Source organism: Pteronotus mesoamericanus, unplaced genomic scaffold (assembly GCF_021234165.1).
Source record: "Pteronotus mesoamericanus isolate MK-2021 breed Mesoamerican mustached bat unplaced genomic scaffold, CSHL_Meso_final scaffold_54, whole genome shotgun sequence".
In the NCBI taxonomy this organism is placed as follows: domain Eukaryota; kingdom Metazoa; phylum Chordata; class Mammalia; order Chiroptera; family Mormoopidae; genus Pteronotus; species Pteronotus mesoamericanus.
The window spans coordinates 35,058,226-35,079,323 of record NW_026555321.1 but is presented as its reverse complement, the minus strand read 5'-3'; positions in this window follow the sequence as shown (position 1 = coordinate 35,079,323).

Here is a 21,098-nt window from a genome sequence, read left to right as displayed (position 1 = left end):
GGGAGGGAGTAGGCGGAGGAGGGAGAGAAAGAGAAAAAAACAAAGAGGAAGAAAAATATACATATTCACACCATCCCAAAGCAGGTGAAATGATGATAATCTAATGAAATGATGTAACAGTGTTGAGGTATAATCGTGTGTCATTAAGAGTGGATAGCCACCATCTGGAAGAGGAAGGAATGTCAAGGTAAAGAGCTGAACATTTGATCCAGAAAACCCATTGGGTACAGATACTTAAGTTCTCCTCCCCTTAATTATGTTTAGCCAATCAAATGAAACAGTACTGAGAATTGGATTTGGAAACATGATTATAATCAGGAAAAGTTACTCATCACGGTTATAATATTCCTCTTCTCTGCCTCATATGCACATTCAGCCAAGCTGCTCTTTCTGGTCATTTTTTTTAAAATTGTTCGAATACATTTGTCTCCACCTTCCCACCATTACGTTCCCCTGCCCCCTCCCCCACCTCCCTCCCTCAATCCTTTCCCACTTTGGCTTTGTCCATGAGTCCTTTATACATGTTCTTTGACTTGACCCTTCCTTTCCCTTCTCTTTCCCTGCCCCTCCCCACCTTTCCTCTTCATTCTGTTTGTTTCTTTTTTCTTTCAATGTTGCTGGTTATATTTTCCTTGCTTGTTTGTTTTCTGAAGTCTGGAAATTTATTCTCAAACTGAGTCAGAGAATGTGAAGGAATTGGAGTAGCAGAAGATGTCTTTATGTTTCCTCAACTTGACTGCATATTGAAATCATCTGGGGATCATTAAACAGCACTGAAGCCAATTTCTCTGCCCTACCACCTCTAGTAGAGATTCTAATTTAGTGACTCTGGGGGAAGATGGGCCATCAGAAGTTTTCTATCACCCCAAGTCGAATCTGTGGGTGCAGCAACCTATTCAATGCCTAATGTAGAATGCATAAAAATGAAAAAGCAAAGATAAAAGACTTCTCTCTTTCTTTTTTCTCTCTCTGTGCCATGATAAGAAACTATGGAGACATCATTGACAAACTGGATTGGAGTAACTCTTGAATAAAACTAATGATAATGAAAATATATGATAGTGACTAACATTTACTAAATGCCTACTCCTTTCCAACTTTGTAATTGTGTTTTACCTTCAATAATACATTTAAGTCCTCCAACAACTCTGAGGCAGATGTTTTAATGCTCAATGTGGTAATACATTACCTGAACAAAGAGGTTAACTAACTAAGGAAGGTCACTCAGTAAGATACACACCAGTGTTCTATATTCTGAGCTCAGAAATTTAAAAGTAAGTTCTTGGATATATCAGAACCTGACCTTAACAAAAAACGTCTAGTTCTTAATTCTGGATGCACACTAGGCTTTCCTAGTGAGCTTCAGAAAAACACTCTGGGTGCTTTTTAGGGAGTGAAAATATCCTGTGTGATATTTTGCTGGTGGATACTTGACACTATGCATTTGTCAAAACCCATCTAACTTTACAATTCAAACACTGAACCTTAATGTATGCAAAGTTAAAGAAAATCAACTAGAAGTCCAGAAAATCCCAAAAGGGAATGCAGGCTGTAAAGAAAGAGTCTGGCTGTATTAGGAATGGGTATCCTCACTGAAGGAGGTGGAGGCAAGGAGGGCTGCAGTAAGTAACTCTGGAACTGAGTACAGACTCAAGACTAAAGGCAATAGGAACTGTTCATCAGCACTTACCTCTAGTTGGTAAGGTTATTTCCTATAAAGACACAGGTTAAAAATTCTGAAACAACTATAAATATATAATGAAATTGAGCAATTAAGTAAGTAGATGATTAATGGTAGGAGCCAGGTTTCTCATTGCTAGAGGAGAAAGCTGGATGGTTCACAGGGTAATGGATAAGACTTGGAGACATCAATAGGAATTCATGTTTAACTTACTATCAATGCATATATATTTATGTGTTAGCAGTACACAGATATTTCCTAACTCTGTCCTCTGAGAGAGCCTAGAAACAACACCACCTCAAAAGCAACAAGCACACCAAACAAGTTTCCAGATATTGATTCCTAATACCATTCTCCAATAAAGGGAACCTGATTTTCTTGAAGAAATGGTTGAAAGCTAGGTCAGAAAATATGCAAAATGAGTCTGATGCTCTAAAAAACAAAATGATGGGTGTGTAAAGTAGACACAGGAAACCCACCCCCAAAGAAATAGTAGATCTTGTAACAATTTGAGCAGCAAAATAAATAACATAATATTAGAGTATAATGTAAAGTATAAAATAAATATCCATGAGGCCATATTGATATAAATAAATAAAAAAATAAATAAGCATAGAGAAACCTCCTGAGTAGAAGAATTACAGCTAATTTATGTAGCTATTTCCCCTTGATAGAGTTGAAACATAACTACCTTCCCCATAAATGTGGGCTGCACATGGTGACTTCCTTTTAATCAGTGCATTATCAAAGGAGGAAGAAATTGTAACTGTACAGTGGAGAAACCTGATAAATATTATCTGAGCCAAGGTCAAGGTTAATACCAATAGTAATGTCATATTGATGCATGTACTCTTGATGTGATATGATGAGAATGGCACTTTACCTCTGTGGTCTTTCTCCCAAAAGCCTATAACCTCAGCTCAGTCATGAACAAAAAATAATTTTTTAAAATCAGACCAATTTCAGTTGAGGGACACCCTAGAGAATACCTGACCAGTACTCCTCAAAACTATCAAAGTCATCAAAAACAAAGAAAGTTCGAGAAACTGTTACAGCTAAAAGGAGCCTGAGGAGACATTATGAGTAAATGTAATGTGGTTTCCTGGATGGGATCCTGGAATACAAAAAGGACATTGGGTAAAAACTAAGAAAATCTGAATCAGGCATGGGCTTTAGTTAACAATCATGTATCAATTTTGATATGCTAATTGTAACAACTATATTCCATTAACGTTGGATGATACTAGTAGAAACTGGGTGTGGGGTACATAGAGATCCTCCAAATTATCTTTGAAACTATTTGTAAATGTACAACTCTTCTAAAGTTAAAAGTTATGTAAAAACCAAAACAAAACACCTATGTCTTGGGACACCTCTAGAGATGCTGGTTTAATTTTGTCTAAGGTGGAGCTTGACTGCATTTATGTTGTCAAAGAGCCCCACGTGGTTCTAATGAGCATCAAATGAGGATTAATATTTATTTAAGACAGTCCCAAGACACAACTTTTTCTTTCCAACAGATTCTAAAATTTGCCTTTTAGTCCACAGATCTGCACTATCTCCTAGCCTGCAGGGGTGTCTGTCCCATGGCCCCATGATCCACATATGGCCCAAGATGGCTATGAAGGTGGCCCGACACAAAATCATAAATTTACTGAAACGTATTTTTTTCTCATCACTTTTCGTCAGTGTTTGTGTAATTAATGCATGGTCCAAGACAACTCTTCTTCTTCCAGTGTGGCCCAGAGATACCAAAAGTTTGGACACCATTGCTAGAGGTTCTTGCCATGAATGATCAGCAAAAGCATCTCTATTTTTGAATCAAAATTTCTGACCATCCAAGTCTGATTGCTTTGAGAAAATTCAGATATTTCTAAATTTGATAGTATGCCACAATGTCAATTAACAAAAATGCATGCAGTCTCTTAATTAAACAAAAGATTTAAAATTTATCAACTGAGATTATTGTACAGAAGAATCGTTCAATACCTTCCGGACAATATGGGGCCTCAAAAGTTGCTATTGAAATGACTACCTGTTTTAGTACAAGTTACCTGTGGTAAACTTTGTTTCTTTCTGTACACAAGTTTTGTTTTGAAATCACAGCAGGTCAATAACAGATAGCAATTAAAGGGAAAGCATCATAAACCTTTGCGATTATCCAGTCTGGTGGTTTTACTCTGTGCCACATGTTATTTGGGAGGCTTCCTTGGTGTTTAGGTAGGATGAGTTCCATAACTCCAGTCTGGTTCAATCAAAGGAGCTCAAATGTAACCATTTTTCTTTCTTTCTCCCTCCCTCCCTCCCTCCCTCCCTTCCTCCCTCCCTCCCTCCCTCCCTCCCTCCTCCCTCCCTCCCTCCCTTCCTCCCTTCCTCTCTCCTCCTTTCCTTCCTTCCTTCCTTCCTTCCTTCCTTCCTTCCTCCCTCCTCCTCCCTCCCTTTCTTTCTTTCTTTCTTTCTTTCTTTCTTTCTTTCTTTCTTTCTTTCTTTCTTTCTTTCTTTTTTCTTCCTTCCTTCCTTCCTTCCTTCTTTCCTTCCTTCCTTCCTTCCTTTCTTTCTTTCTTCTCTTTCTTTTTTGGTGTTTCCACATAGTATTTCATTTTAAAAAATAGTTCTGATGTAGAAAAAAAAGATTAAGTCACCAAAGTAGTTTGGTTCCTGGGATTTCAGATGAAAAATGTGTGCTCAAAAGAGTCAGGGCACATGGTTCTTATGTCCAGTTCTGTGTATGGTATGTGTGCAATGACTCCTAGCCTTAATCTGAACATGAGTGTCAACAATGGCAGCCAATCCAAACTTTGTAAAGTTTTATATTTGTGTCTTTCTGATAACCAGGTGAGCTTGGTTTATAACCTCAAACATATATAATTGTTAACACTAAATGTTTTTATTTTTTGTCCATCTTTCATCCTTCTCAGGTATCAGATCATGTCATTAAAGGACAGGTTCTATTATGTTTCTTTGGTGTGAATAACTATTTAATTGGATGTTGGACCCAATTTAAATGAGACCTCTGTGTATGTATGCGAATCCTGCATATCTGACTGTACTGATTTCACGAGTAAAACATAGCCTAAAGTCTTCTAGTCATGCCTGGGGATTAGTAGAGAGTGCTGATCTCAGGTTATGTTCCTCTCTATAAGGAGAATTCTTTTAAGCACCACCCATTTTAAGATACTCAGACTAGACCTAACCCAATTGGTCTCACAGTTGTCAGCATATATTGCAGAAAACTCTGGGAAAATGGCATCTTAGAAATGTTACCTACTCAACCCAATAAAGTTTGAAGCTCATCAACTTCAACAAGATAATTCAACTCTTTACACTCAAAAGTCTCCTTGGCTTAACTTTTAACCAACATGCCAATGCATAATGAGCTTTGGCCTGTCTGGTGGGTACATTTCAAAAAGCTTCAGTGCTTGAAAAACTCTCAATTTCACAAACACAGCCATATTTTTATTATTACCAGTTTCTGAATATGGCTGAGGAGAGAAAAATGCACTGTATTTTTTTAAAACCCTGTAATGAAATAGAACTAGCAGATAGGATATGGCCCTGAGGTGCCTTAACTGTATAACTCCTTTAAAAGTTCTCAAGACTAAATTAAGCTTAGTCTTTGACTCAGCATTTTACAAGCTAATACTAGAACATCTACTTAGGCTTTATTAAAAACCCTTGAGAGAACTGTAATCGTGTTTCTGAAAAATTTTAAAAGAATTTAAAATGTCTGGAAAGAAAAAATACTGGGCACTGTAAGTACATTTTGTTGAAAATCTCATTTAATTTTACTCAACATGAGCTGAGTTGTAACTTAGAAGTAAAAATTAGTCATCAAGTAGAGAGAAACAGCAATGCTTCATTGCTCAGAAAATGTGCACCAACATGTGTAGGTTTTCTAGATAATTGAGCCTTACAACCTTATAAATTACTGCTTCATTCCAAGTAATTTTGATATAAAAGGACATCTGCAACCACTTTCACAGAAGGTGGTTATCATAATCATACCATTAACATGTTGAAGGCATGTTCTTATCTCATAATGTCTGGGTTCAAATTCTAGCTCTGCAACTTGCTAACTCTGTAAGCTCTGTCACTTTATTTACCCTCTCTATGGCTTTAAAGTCCTCATTTATAAAATCGAAATAAATATAATACCTATCTCACAGTTGTGTTGTGAACACTGGAATAAAATAATCTGTGCAACTACTTAGTGCCTGGTATGGAATATAAAAGCATATAGTAGAGGGAAGCATGCAGTGCCTATTAAATATAAAATTGCTGTTGCTATTTGTATGGTTATGTTGTAATATATAGACCAATTCTGTCTTCACCTGTCTGTCAGACTGTAAGCTATTGCTTTTTTTGCATTTTTCACCATTCTCCATACCTCATGTTGCATCCCCAAATCCTTCTATAACCTGCTTCTAATCTTCCATGGATTGGAAAACTAGATAAGAAAGTCCACTGAATATAATAGATTCAAATTAAGAATTAAGCCTTTGGTTTTAACATCGGAGTTCAGACCAAGTCTTTTGGCCCTGAGCCAATCCTTATTTTAGAGTTTTGGTATATGGACGTTGCTAGAAATTAAGTTTGCTGTTAAATGTGCTTAATATACATATACTTATGCATATACAACTGAATTCTACATGGTTACTCATTATCCATAGCCCACACATTTTATTTTAGCAATATAAAACTGAGGTGCTTATTTTATTTTAATATATAATTACTTACAGTTTTAAAACAACTGTGTTATACAGAATAATATGTATTGTATAAAACATTTTTAGATTTTTAGTAATATTACAGAACTCATTTTTTCATATAAAAATGAATATAACAACAACTTTTAAAATGATTTGAAAAATGAGAGAAAAAACTTACAACTAATTTTACCACTCTAACACATGGATAATTTCTGGTTTTATATATTCTCTTCTGAAAGTTCTTATGCATAAACACGTAAACTCATATCATTTTGATAAAAGAACAGAGATTTATAAAGGCTAAGATTATCAAGTTTTTCTTACAATGTCTGAAAAACATTAAGCTGGACATTATAGACTTGAATGTAAAGGATTATTTTCAGTCACGAACTCAATACTTAGCCAACAAGATGTTCACTTTTCAGTGGATTTGTTAATTTCAAAGAACAAAGAGTAAGAAAGAATGACAGTCAAAATAGTCCATAAATATGAAAGCATATTTACAACCATCTTCTGTCCAACCATTCTTCTCTGCTTATGCATGCTTTAATCACATACACCAATTATTTGCTAAAAGATCAGAAAAATATTTTTATTAAAGGTTATTAGTATCACACAGTGATTAATCAAATTGAAATAAATTAAGACACTGGAAAGTGATTATAGTCAACTGGCACATATATACATACATACATAATACAATAGAAATTTTAATTGTGCCAATATTTTTTTAACCTCATGGATTTTTTCCATGGCTGACTGAAAACTTTTTGTTTTTCAATAGTCATAGTTTATTGTCACTGAGTTGAGAATGGCTTTGGCTTGAGTACCTACCTCTGTTCAATAACATTCTCCCTGAAGCACTGAATATTCTAGACTGACAAAATCCTGACCTAGATATTCTAATATGCATATAAAATAATAAGAGAATGGGGCATACCACTGTACTAGGGTTAGATGTAAATATCTATAAAAATAGGAGGTGAATGAGTCTCATTTACTTTTTAATTCTTCAGGCTTTTAGTTTGTTATTATTAAGTAAAAATAATAAGGTGACTTATATAAAAACTATGAACGATTTAGAAGAGCTATTAACTAAAGGCTGCATCATATTATAATCAACTGTGTTTATAATAAATAAGCTCTAAACATTTTTACACATATTACCTATATTTAGTCTCATTTGTTCTTAATTTAAATGTGTCTTTAACAGTTGGTGTTTAGGTGATTCTAATTCCACAGATTGCCATTGTCCATCAGTGTGTTCAAGAGTTCAGAGCAACTCAAGTATTTGCCCTGACTCTTATGGACCATGAAGGGTTGTGGTCTGAGAAGTGTTTTCTTTGGTGCCAGGAGTCAATAAAGTATACTTTCCCCCTGGTCTCTCCTCCCAGATTCTTCCTTCCTATCTTGTCCCTTTGACCTCCATCTTTATGACTCTGGTCTGGCTACATCATCTTGACTACCTTGATTCCTAACTGAGTCTTCGTTTAGTAGTTTCACTTCTTCATTTTTAACTCTGAATTATAACCAAGTCATCCAGTCATCACTGTTCAAATTGAAAAGCTATAGTCCCTTCTTTTAGCAACTTTCTTCTTTAAATTTGCCATAAGTCTGTTTTCTCTTTGGATAATAAATGACATAAAATCCACTTGTACTACTGAAGCTCACATCAGTGATCCTCTAGTCCAGCTGAAAACAACTCTATGATTCACCACGCTAAATTCATTAAGCAGGCATATTTCAGGTCATAAGTTTCCGATAAAGTGAGTCCATGATGAAAATATAATTAGACCTGAATTTTTCACACTCTGGAGCCATCTATAAATATTAAATAGCTGCTTTTCACAGCTCCCAGTCCTCTACCTTTCCATATTAGAATTTACAACTGCTATGCAATCTACAAATGAAATATCCATTTTTTTTTATCACATTTAGTCTTTTGACCAAAGAAATACTCCATAAAGTATCATCATTGGTTTGGCACATACAAAGGCTAATTTGATTCTTTTTATCAGGTCACTATGCATCATTTCATCTCAGTCTTGACTTGGGGATTACTAAGGGGATCAAACTATCAGATTCTTCTCCCCCTCACATTTTATTGTAGAAATAGTTGTTGGCAGTAGAGATATCAGCACACTTACCCAATGATTTCTTTTTCTTTTGGGGATTTAATAATGCAGATTCTATTGCATTTTACTCTCCTGTCACTATTTAGCCATTGCTTTTATTTTCCATCCAATTTCTTTGCTTTTTATTTCCTGCATCCTTCATGTCAAGACCACTTTACAATCATTTATTGTTTTGCTAGTGCCAGGATAAAGGCTCATCCAGTTATAAAAAGGACAATACATGATGAAACTCAAAGGATAAATAAAACTACTGTATTGGAGAAGATCATTGGACCCTGCTCATTCAGTCTTATTAGGTGTGTGGAGCATAGTTAGAAAAGAATGCAGCAATGAGAAATAATCAGGTAAAAACCTGCATTCAGAAAAGTCTGGCATAAAGGGTAAGAAAAAAACCATGGAAACTGGGTTTAGAGGATAGATGTTTGTATTTACATTGAGCCATGACCACTTTTCAGGAGAAACTAATGTCAATAAATAGGATCTTAGGCATCAAATAAAATACAAGAGTGTCATGGGGAGATTGATAATAGAAATGGCCACAGTTGTTTCTGCCTCCCTGTATCCATGCTGTCTGCAATGTGACTTTTCAAATTTCTCATCAAGAATTAGAGTTCATATCACCATCTCTTGAATCTGGTTTGACTCTGTGTCCTGAGACTTGCTTTGACCAATAGAATATGGGTGAAGAGACAGTGGGTCTGTTCTAAACCTACCAATCAAAAGACCTTGCATATTTCTTCTTGCTCTCCTTGATCCCTGCATACTGCCAGGTGAACAGTTCCAGCATAGCTTGCTGCAAGGTAAGAAACCATGTGGAGGAAAGCAGGCTGTGCCTAGACCATCCAGTCTCAGCTGAGCTATGAGCAGATCTCATGTGTATTAGTAAGTATAAGACTAGGTGGACCACCTAGTTCAAGTTTCCAACTGCAGAATCATGTGCTCAAAAAATGATGCTTTATCATATCCTTAAGAAATGGCCATTAAGTCACTAAATATTAAGGTGATTTGTTATGCATTATAGCTAATTGCTACAATTCCACTTACTGAAATAAGTTGTACACAGTTTGGATTTTATGCTAGAAGATGAGATACATTCAACATCACTGTGATACCAAATTAATGTTGACCAAACTATTAGAATGAGTCCATTTTTTCCCCGCAGAGTATGGGTCTCATTCTAGATTCAGAATGGATTTATAAGGCACAAATCTAGACTCTAGAATGTGGAAGAAATCATAGACATTATTACTGAAAGATGCATTTTGAGAAAACCAAGTCAATACCTACATCCATTTATTAACACTATGTATTAAAAAAAAGAGAGGTGGTCCAAAAGAAGTTAAATGGTAGAAAATTTTACTCCAAGATTTTAAATACTAGTTAAGGATTTTGCGCACCAAATATGTTTATAAAACAAAAGATGGCAAATTTGACAAGGATGTGGAGAAATTGGAATGCTTGTACAACCTTTTTAGGGATATAAAATGGTACAGCCACTATGGAAAATTAAAAATATAACTACCATATGATCCAACAATTTCACTGCTGGGTGGATATCTAAAAGAACTGATATCAGGATCTTGAAGAGATATATACACTGTCTTGTTTATAGCAGTGTTATTCACAATAGCTGAGATGTGGAAACAACCTAAATGTCCATTGACAGAAGAATGGATAAAGAAAATGCAGTGTATGCATACACTGGAACATTGTTCAGCCTTAAAGAAGAAGGAAATTCTACCATATGCAAAACATGGATGGACCTGGAGGATATAATGCTAAATAAGCCAATCAAGAAGGACAAATAGAGCACTATTTCACTGATATTAGGTATCTAAAATAGTCAAACTCATAAAAATAGAGTAGATGGATTGTCAGGGATGGGGGAGAGAGAAATGGGGAATTGTTCAATATTTACAAAGTTTCCATTATCCAAGAGGAATAAGTTCTAGAGATCTGCTGTGTAACATTATGCCTTTGGTTAACAATACTGTATTGTGCACTGAAAATTTTTTAAAGAGGGTAGATTTAATGGTGTTTATATTACAATAGAAAAAATTTCAAAAGGAGATCAATATAAACAAATATGAGATTTAACAGTTGGAAATATATTATCATTAGTTTTCAGACTAGAAAAGGCTCATAGAAATTATGAAGTATAGTTATATCATTTTGTAATTGCTACAAAGGGTCCTGGTTAGATCCTATAAATAGTAAATAGTGGAACTTACTGTAACACTCACTCATTTCTCCTCATTTGGTGCTTTGCCTATATAATCTAATGAGTTGTTTCAAAAGTTAAATTAGTAGAGAATATTTACCTCCAGGCAAAAGTAAAAACAGATATGGGTTTATTTTACAGAAATTGCCTACCTTGAAATTTCTTTCTGTTCTTCCTCAGGCATGATTATTATTACTATTCAAATAGCAAATTTTATTGCTAATACATTTTCCCCTAAAATATTTTTAGAGCCTCAGGATCTATTGCTTACTAATTAGTAAGCCACAACTTAGATTAGTCTTCGGAAGAAAGAACAGAAAATCATCACAATTTTTATTTTCAACCTAATGAAGAGAAGGCTACTGGAGTAATTTAATAATGTTCTCCCAGATCATGAAGCATTCATACATTAGCATTGGTGACCAAATTTTGTCCTCTTTTTTTGGTGTATATACATAAGCATGGTACTAGGCACAAAGAGAGGGGAAAAAAAGAGCATGAGACTTAGTGCTATCTGGCAACTTGTATGTCAGTTAGTTGTGGTATGAAGACATAAGCATGAATAAATTATGCTACTCTCTTAGTTCAGGCTTCTATGACAAAATATCATAGACTGGGCCCAGGGGGAGGGTGGATTAAACAACAAACATTCACTCATTTCTTACTCTTCTGAAGGCTGGAAAGTCCAAGATGAATGTGCCAGCAGATCCAGTGTTTGTTCCCTGATTTTCAGATGACCACCTTCTTTTATCTTCACATGGCAGAGAGCAGGAGAGGAAGCAAGTGCTCATGTCTCTACTTATTGGGACATTACCCCATTCATGAAGGCTCCATTCTCATGACCTAATTACCTTCCAAAGATCCCACCTTCTAATTGGAGATGTCAGGATTTCAACATGAATTTTGAGGTGGGATACAAATATTCAGATAGTAAAAGCTACTACATATAGCTTTACACATGGAAAATCTGAAACACATACAGCAATTGCAATATGACAACATGAGATTAATATAACCTAGAGTAGCTTAAGGAACACTTTTTTTAAAAATGGGGGAGGGGGTTGATTCTGAAGGAAAACTGGAGAAAAGCCATCATTAAGGAACAAGGACTAGAATTCAATTCCAGGAGAAGGAAAATGTAAGTGCAATATTTAGTCTGTCACTGCTAAATATTCAATGAGATAATAGGGAGATCTGTTTGAATAGAGCAGTATGAGAAGAAATAACATTAAATTAGCAAGAATAGACAAGATTAATGTGACTATTTCTATGCCAGCATGAATTAGAATATAATTTTATGAGCAAACATAACCTGAGCAAATGGATCCTGTAAACCAAGTTAATGCAATTCATTGGCAGACTAATAGTTTCTCACCACCTCTAACATACCCTAAGCTTCACTGATATTTTAGTCATTAACAATGTGGTAGTTTATTCTTCTTCCCTCATTAAACCTTATCAGTCTAAATATACTAATGCAATTAAAGACTCCAAGAATAACTAACATTTAGACCAGCTGTACCATCTCCCACAGTGGACCGTGATACTTGTGAAGGAGAGAATCACCTTATTTCTAAAGGCCCCTGGTGGAATTCCTTTAACTTGGATAAGCTCTCATCTTTGTCAGTCTGAAAAAGCAGAGATTTCATTTTAGATTTTCCTGATATTTCATTGACTTTTCCATATTTTTCACTGATCTGTCAGGTGTTTTTTTAAAATTCTAGTTTTGCTTTTAATGCTACCACTCATTCTGATACAGAGGAGACACTCACTAACTGTTGAGTGAACTGTAGGGTGTAGGTTTCTTTAGGCAGGCATGGTGTCTATTACTGCTGCATTCTCCTGGGCCTTTATCATATTGCTGCAAAGATAGTGAAAGCTCATTGGAGAGCTGTCAAACTGAGTATATTCAGTGACCATGGGATGTTAGAATAGAAGGAAAATAAAATTCTGACCTTTTCTGAATGAGCTTTAAGAATAATATTACACATAGGAGCATCATTATATATTTAATCTGAGTAAATCCTATTATTAGGTAGGTACTGGAGTAATTATCTAATTTATCACAGACATTTATCTACTGACATCTTTGTCTTAGTGCTTTGAGACTCTCTGGAATAATTCACACAACTATAGGAACAACTTACTGAAAAAAAATGCAGTTTTTATTGTAGCAAAGCTATAGAAGTCAGCATTTTGTAGATCCTTGGCTTTCCCAAATGATATGTTCACTCAGTGCTCTGCACCTCTCATTGCTCTCTCTAGACTCATGATTCAGAAGTTCCAGGTGAGTTAGGATAGCTAATGACTCAGTTTCTGAGATTGCTCAGGAGCAAATGAGTCATCTTGCCACATTATGTCTTAACATTATGTCCCACAAACCATAGGCCCCAGCCTACAAGTAACAAGAACCACACTAGGTTCTTTATGCATTTGTCTATTAATATTTGCTCTTGATTTGAGAAGAGCAGTCAAATGATACAAATAAAGCCTTACCTGACAGCCTTGTGTAGCTGGTGCAATGATATATAATTATCACAACTGCCCGCTCTGTGTCAGAATTTTGGGAAACCACATTTTGAGTATTATCTTACAGCAGGGAGCAGGATAGTGTAACAGTTAAAAATGGTAGTTTAAGAGTTAAATTGTCATTAAAACTTAGCTCTGAAATATATTAGTTATGTGGCCTTGAGCCAGTCGTTTAAACTCCTCAGTTTCATCTTTACAATGGGTATAGTAATAATTGTAAAGATTAAATGAAGTGTTTGGCATATATTAAGCATTCAGTAAGTGCCAGCTAGTCCTGCTTTTATAATATCCAGTTAGAATTAACATGGCTTTTAAGTCAAAGAGGCCCAGGCTGAGATCCTGCTGCTACTTTTGAACATTATGATGGTTTTTGCACTGATAGCAAAGGCAAAGGTGAGCACAGGTTAATTTACAAAATGTTACCAACACTGAATTAGAGGTGTACCTACTATATGGGGTTATCAGGGTGAATGTGTTAGCCAGGCCACCAGATGCGTGAGTAGTGGATGTTCATAGTCAGCATCCATTCAGGTTAGTCAATGCTCCTTGCACTGATTATGTAATAGGTTGACTTTCATGCCAAGACAGAGTCAAAATAAATTTTGTTGTTATTAATGTTATTTGGATAGAAATTGAGATGTTCAAGACATTTCAAAGGAGAGAAAAAGTTATTGTGATGTTACCCATAGGCGGGAAGCTTCAGAAACCAATTATTCTATGAGCCGGCTATTCATTCTTTTCTCAGAACACACATGGATTCTTTCCATGGAGCTTCTCCATCTTCTTGACATACTACCTATGTTTCATGGCTTTCTCAAAATTTTTTTCTTTTTTTTCTTTTTTTCTTTTCAAGAGTACCTTCTGTTCTCTATTCATCCTGTATCTCTTTCTCTTCCCCTGAATTGTTTTTATTCCTCCATGTTATTTAGTTCGGATTTCTGAGGAGATAATCAGAGAAGCCAAACTTATTTCTTTCAAAAGTTTGCTAATCTATATATATTGTTCATCTTTTATTAACTGCTCATGTCAGCTCTGTAGCTGAGGCCAGGGAGCACTACTGCAACAAAGGTTATAAAATGTGATCACTATGAATAGGATGGACAGAGGTGTTGGCTGGAAAAAGCATAATGGCTTCTGTGGGTCAGTGATAATGTCTGTGAGCACCATACTTACCTTGGTTGGTTGATTGACATTTTAGTAGTTTACTTATTTCACCAGTTCTATAGATATGAATGATTGATGATTCTTGTTGGTTTTTTTAAAGTATATTTTATTTATGCTATTACACTTGCCCAATTTTTCCCCCTTTGTCCTGCTCCACCCTCCCTTGCACAATCCCCACACTGTTGTCCATGTCCATGGGTCATGCGTATATGTTCTTTGGCTACTCTATTCCCTATGTTGTACATTACAGCCACATAACTCCTTTGTAACTACCAATTTGTACTTAATCCCTTCACCTTTTTCAGCCATCTGCCTGAACTGCCTCCCACCTGGGAACCATCAAAGTGTTCTCTGTATCTATGATTCTGTTCCTGTTCTGTTTGTTTGTGTATTTTGGGTTTTTTTTTTAGATTTAATTGTTGATAGATGTATATTTATTGCCATTTTATTGTTCATATTTTTGATCTTTTTTTTTTAAAGAAGGCCCTTTAAAATTTCATATAATACTCATTTGGTGGTCATGAACTCCTTTAGCCTTTTCTCATCTGTGAAGCTCTTTATATGTCCTTTGATTCTAAAAGATAGCTTTGCTGGGTAGCATAAACTTGGTTGTAGTCCTTGCTTTTCATCACTTTGAATATTTCTTGCCAATCCCTTCTAGCCTGCAAAGTTTCTTTTGAAAAGTCAGTTTCCAGTCTTATGGGAGCTCCCTTGTAGGTAACTAACTCATTTTCTCTTGCTGTTTTTAAAGTCCTTTCTTTGTATTTAACCTTTGGCATTTTAAATTTGGTGTGTCTTAGTGTGGGCCTTTTTGGGTTCATCTTGGTTGGGACTCTTTGTGCTTCCAGGACTTCTATGCCTATTTGCTTCACCAGGTTAAGAAAGTTTTCTGTCATTATTTTTTCCAAATAGATTTCCAATTTATTGCTTCCTCTCTTCTCCTTCCGACACCCCCATAATGTGAATGTTGGTATACTTGAAGTTGTCCCAGAGGCTCCCTACACTATCCTCATTTTCAATTTTTTTTTCTTTTTACTGTTTTGATTATTTATTTTTTGCTTCCTTATATTTCAAATTGATGAGTTGATTCTCAGCTTCTTCCACTCTACTGTCGATTCCCTATAAAATGTTCTTTATTTCAATTAGTGTATTCTTTATTTCTGACTGGATCTTTTTTATGCTGTTAAGGTTCTCACTAAGTTCATTGAGCATCCTTATAACCAGTGTTTTGAACTTTACACCTATAAATTGCTTGTCTACATTTTGTTTAGTTCTTTTTTTAGAATTTTGTTCTGGAATTTAATTGGGCCATGTATTTTGTCTCCTCATTTTTGCAGCGTCTGTGTCTGTTTCTATCTATTATTAGGTAGAGCTGCTATGTATCCCAGGTTTGGTAGAATGATCTAATGCAGTAGGTGTCCTGTAGGGTCCAGTGGCATAGCCTTCCCTATTACCCAAGTTGAGTACTCAAGGTGTGCCCACTGTATGGGCTGTGTACACCCTCCTGTTATCATTGAGTCTTGATGACTGTTGGCATTTCCAAGATCAGCCACCACCTGTATTCTCTCTGGGGCCAAACAGCATAAGTTACAAAGTGATCTGCAGATGGCTGGTACTTGTGCTGGGTTGGAGGTACCCAGGCAAGGGCAAGCTGTGAACCAATGCCAATCACTGCTAGTGTTGGGCCTGGGGCAACTTAGCAAGAGTCTTCTCTGCTAGACTCTTGCTAGAGTCTCACTGAAGCCAGATTACTTGTTTGAGAGAATTTAGGGAAGTCCAAAGCATGAGCCAAGATAAGTATTTGTATGGGAAAAACCACTGGAAACAAATTGGATGAGACCAAAAGTTGGGTGGGGTAGAGTCTCAGGGAATCACCAGGGTGGGGCAAACATTGTGGGCCAGGTTGATGGAGTATCAGATATGGATCTTGCCTGCTGGCTCTGTGCTGCTGTATGGAAAGGGCTCAGAAAAGGAACAATGACCTCTGCCAGAATTTCTGTCTGGGAGAAAGTTGCCTCCCCACCTAGGTCTCTCCCTCTTGCTGGGCAATAGAGTTCCTCCTTGTATGTCTCTGGTGCCTTTCAATCTGCTGCTCTGGTGCTGGAGATCAGTGGAAGTGAGTCCAAGTAAGTCTCTGCATGGGCTCTTTCAGAGGAATTGTCTGGGAATCCAGCAGTTTCTTTCTTCCACAGCCTCAATCCCCGCTGGTTTTTACAATCAGAAGTTGTGAAGACTTACCTTCCTGGCACTGGAACCCTGGGCTAGGGGTCCTAGTGTGGGGCTGGGAACCATTGCTCCTGAAATATCCCTCCTGACTTTTATCTTCCACATGTGGGTGTGGGACCTGTTTGATCTGTGTCTTTGCCCCTCCTACTAGTCTCAGTGTGGTTTCTTCTTTGATTCTACAGTTGTTGGACTTACATTCAGCTCAATTACAGAAAAATCAATGATGATTTTTCTATAATTTAGTTGTAATTTTGATGTTGTATGAAGGGGCGAACCATGTTTACCTATGCTGCCATCTTGATCAGACTGTTTTTTTTCTTTTTTTGAGGACTGGCTATCAGAACCCAGAATATAAATTGAATCAGGCACTGTATAAATGGTCCTGCCAGAAGAAACTTTTAAAGAGAATTTTGATCACCTCCTTTAAAACATTGTTTAACTAAAGAAGACACTGGTCCAAGAATGAATTTTTAAGTCACATGGTACTGTACCAATACTGTTCATGGTATGGCAAACAAAACCAAATAGAATTAACACACAAATAAATTATTAGGATATGCCATTGGATGTTACAATTTTTCAAATATATGTGTGTGTGTTTGCGTGTGTATATGTGTGTGTGTATTCAGAAAGACTTAGCTGCAGTTTTGTAGCATGCCTGAAAGAAAATTTTTCTTTGACCATAGAAAAGAAATTCTGATATAGTCATATGCTAACATGTAACAATCAGTATCTTGAAATATTTAATAATGAATGCTAATAAAAGAAATATTATTTAAACTATGGAAGAATAAGCAAATACCATATGATCTCACCTATAAGTGGAACCTAACCAACAATACAAAGATGGAAGGAAAATAAGACCAGCAACACTGAAAGGAAAAGAAACCAACAGAGACAAGAGGGAAGGAGGGGGGGTGGGGGAAAAGGAAGGGAAGGGGAAAGTCAAGGAACATATAGCAAGGACTAATGGACAAAACCAAAGGGGAAGAGTTGAGGGAGGGATGGAGGGAGGGGGCAAGGGAAAGTGGTGGGGGAGAGGCAGAGACAAATGTATTTGAAAAAAATAATTAATTAATTAATTTAAAAAATAAACTATGGAAGAATAAGAATCAATCGTTTTATTCCAGTATATGTCCTTGGGCTAGGCATACTAAATTGTTAATAGATTTACCTCTTTTTTGTTTCTTACCTTTAAATAAATTCTTGTCAACAAAGTAGGAGTTTGGGAATCATCAGAATACTGAACTTCCTTGTTTGACTTCCCAAATTCAGCAAGACACCAAAATAAGTTTCATGTGGTTAGTTAATAAAATAATTAACTCCATATTTTACAAACCTTTGAAGGTAGCACATGTAGATTCTTTGCATGTTTAAAAAGTATAAGAAAAGTGTAATGCCCCAAAAGCAAATAGAAGAAAATAATAAGGTCTGTTCAGTAAGTCATATTGTATAGGTCTTGGCCACCATTGGTCCTATTGTGATGACATTTTTTGTCCCTTTAGGATTTTATTCTCAATTATTCTAATTACCAGGCTCATAGTATCCATGTTTAAAATGAGCTTCCTTAGCATTAAGGACTAACTTCAATTGTGTCAGACTCATCAGATATCCTTGGAAATGAGCACACTGAGTAGAATAGCTTACCCCTTTAGCTCATGGATAATTGTAGATAATGCTGAGTTGTTTAGTAGGTTTCTGTGCTTCATATAATGATCTACAAAAATATGGTTTGTCTTACACACATTAATCTTGAGAAAAATTAAAATTAAAACAAAGTAGCTTCACACTAGTCTTGTTTTTAATTCTTCCAAACAAAGTTTTGTGTACTTTTCTCAGTTCATCATAAATAACTTGCCTTATTTAACATGTCCTTGGGATTTTGTCTGTTTTCTTTGACTTTTTGAAAATCTTATTTTAATTTTTTATTTGTTACCTAAGCAAAAAATAATGCATAAATTATTCTTAGTCTTTATATATCTGGTAGTTGAAATATGAAATATTTAAGTGCTTTTCAAATGTTTTAACAAAACACCTGGCCTGTGACTTGTGGATCAAATGAGATGACTGTGTGTTAACAGTGCCAGGGAGTAGTCTGTGTAGGGTTACATGGAGTTAGCAAAAACTGGAAGCATGAAGCACAGCCAAAAGGCTCTTTTGACATTATGTAGTTGAGATCTGAATTAGAATGGAGATTCATGAATGGGAGGAAGTGAGGATTCTAAGTGTCTGTGTAGAAAATTTAGCATAATTTGCTGATGGTTTGGGTAGTATGACCAAAGGACAGATAAAGATTGCAGATATATCCAAGATTCTATGTAGGGAAATCTAAACAACACCTATTAAGCACTTAGCCCTAAATATGTGTGTGTGTGTGTGTGTGTGTGTGTGTGTGTGTGTGTATTTTACAGAACATGGCAAATGGTAGAAAAAGATCACCATAAATAAATGTTTAGTTCCATCATATTTAGATTCTAGTACTTGAGATCAAAAGAGAAGTCTGTGACTTGCGCTTGAATTTGAATCCAATAGGATATGGATAGTGTTAAAAATCCTCTCTAAAGTGACCTCAAATGACTCATACTTTTGCATGATCTTTTTTCCTTGAAAAAAAGATCTAATTTACTTGCTTCTAACCCATACCATATAGCAAAAATGATGGGATACAATTTTATATATATGAACCTGATGTCTCATTTCCTCTTCACTAATGAACTGATGTAACTGCTGCAGCTTCGTGATATTTCCATATGTAGTAGGGCAAAATCCCAGTCCTTATTCTGCCACTTCAAGATTATGACTGACCTGGTACATTCATCTTTCCTTCCTGCTTCTCTGGCTTTATGAAGTCCCAACCTCTTGATAAAATTCACAGTATGCTTTCTAGTCTGATAATCTGAATCTAAAATCAAATACATTTGGAGATATTTTATAAACTCTAGGAGACATGCAAATGTAAGTTGTGTACACCTCATAGGTAGTTGCATTTCACATGAATTCTCACTCAACTTAGGTATAGGAGGGAAAAAATGTAACTTTCATATATTGTCTGTAACTATTTGTATTTGCCTCCCACAACGTCTTCCGCAGGTTAATTAAAAACTTACCCAGTATGTCATCCATTACATTTTCGAATTATTTAGATTACTTGAATATAATTGTCTACTTTCATTCAAAGACTGCTCTACCCCAGACATCCTGCTTCTCTCCTAAAAATTGATGTCTAGGTCCAGGGAGAGGACATGCTTATGTTTCTTCTCGCCCTCCTTTCTTTACCCTGGTCTCCAGAGCAATATCCTTAGTCCATCCCAGAGCTGTCGGCTATGCTAGCCTTCGGGGCTGTAGTCAGCATCTTTTCTCTGGGTGTAGATAGAGTCACGAGATGCTTCCTGGCTATCTTGCCATCACTTGAGCTCTTTCTGGTGCTGCCCAATCCCTGATTGTCTAACTGTGAATCCCATTTAGTTTAGAGTCCTAGGAGTAAAATGTCTAAGGTGAATTCCTCTGCCCTACATCACAGTCGTATGCTCAGCTGCTCTGGATATATCTTTGCTGCATTAAACCCAAAGGCAACCAGGAAACTAACTCCTTGCAGCCCTCTGCTTTCACATGCCTGCCCTGCACAAGGATGTGGGTGCAACCTACAAAGCAACCCCTCTTAGATTAATCAGTGGGTGGCAAAGCAAGAACCCCTGACCTTCATAATTTCCTAAACTATCAAATGTACTTTCCTAGTGGGGACACCCACATCTGTGTAAGTACTATACACAGTCTCCTCCCCTGACCTTCCCTGACATTTATACCACCTAGAGGGCAGCAAAAATTGTTTCCCTTTGACTTGCCTTTCATCATATGCTACTTCTCCTTGACACCAACTGAATTTAATGCAGAACAGAAATATTTCCTTGCATACTGTACAGATTTTCTTCTATGTAATGGCATCCCCTGGAGAAAACCATTGAATACAGTGAGGATAGTGCCTCCTGGAGCTATGAAACTTGGAGGCCATGATCTCTACACAAAAAGGGAATTTTGCAGTGAGTCCAACTAGGTCACTCTTGCGAAGTTAAAAGAAGAGAGAAAACAATTTAGCAAATCTCTTATGAGGACAATAGCCTGGTTTTCAAGGCAATTGTTCTCCTGAATTTTGAATGTCACTAGCAGTGTCTTCCTTTTGGAATTCCTTCTATAGTAAATTCTATGAGGCAGACAATACCTAGAAAAGACCAGGAATAAGATGAAAGTCAGGTGCAGTAAAATGTTTAAAAAAATATAAAACAGGTAATCTGCAGTATTAACATTAGAAGAACACTGGTCTCGAAGTCATTGTCATCCAGAGTCTCAGGATTTGTATTTAGAAAAAGGTGTAATATCACCTCTCCTCACTCCTGATAAGATTTAAAAATGAACCTGAAAAGTATCATGTAAACTCT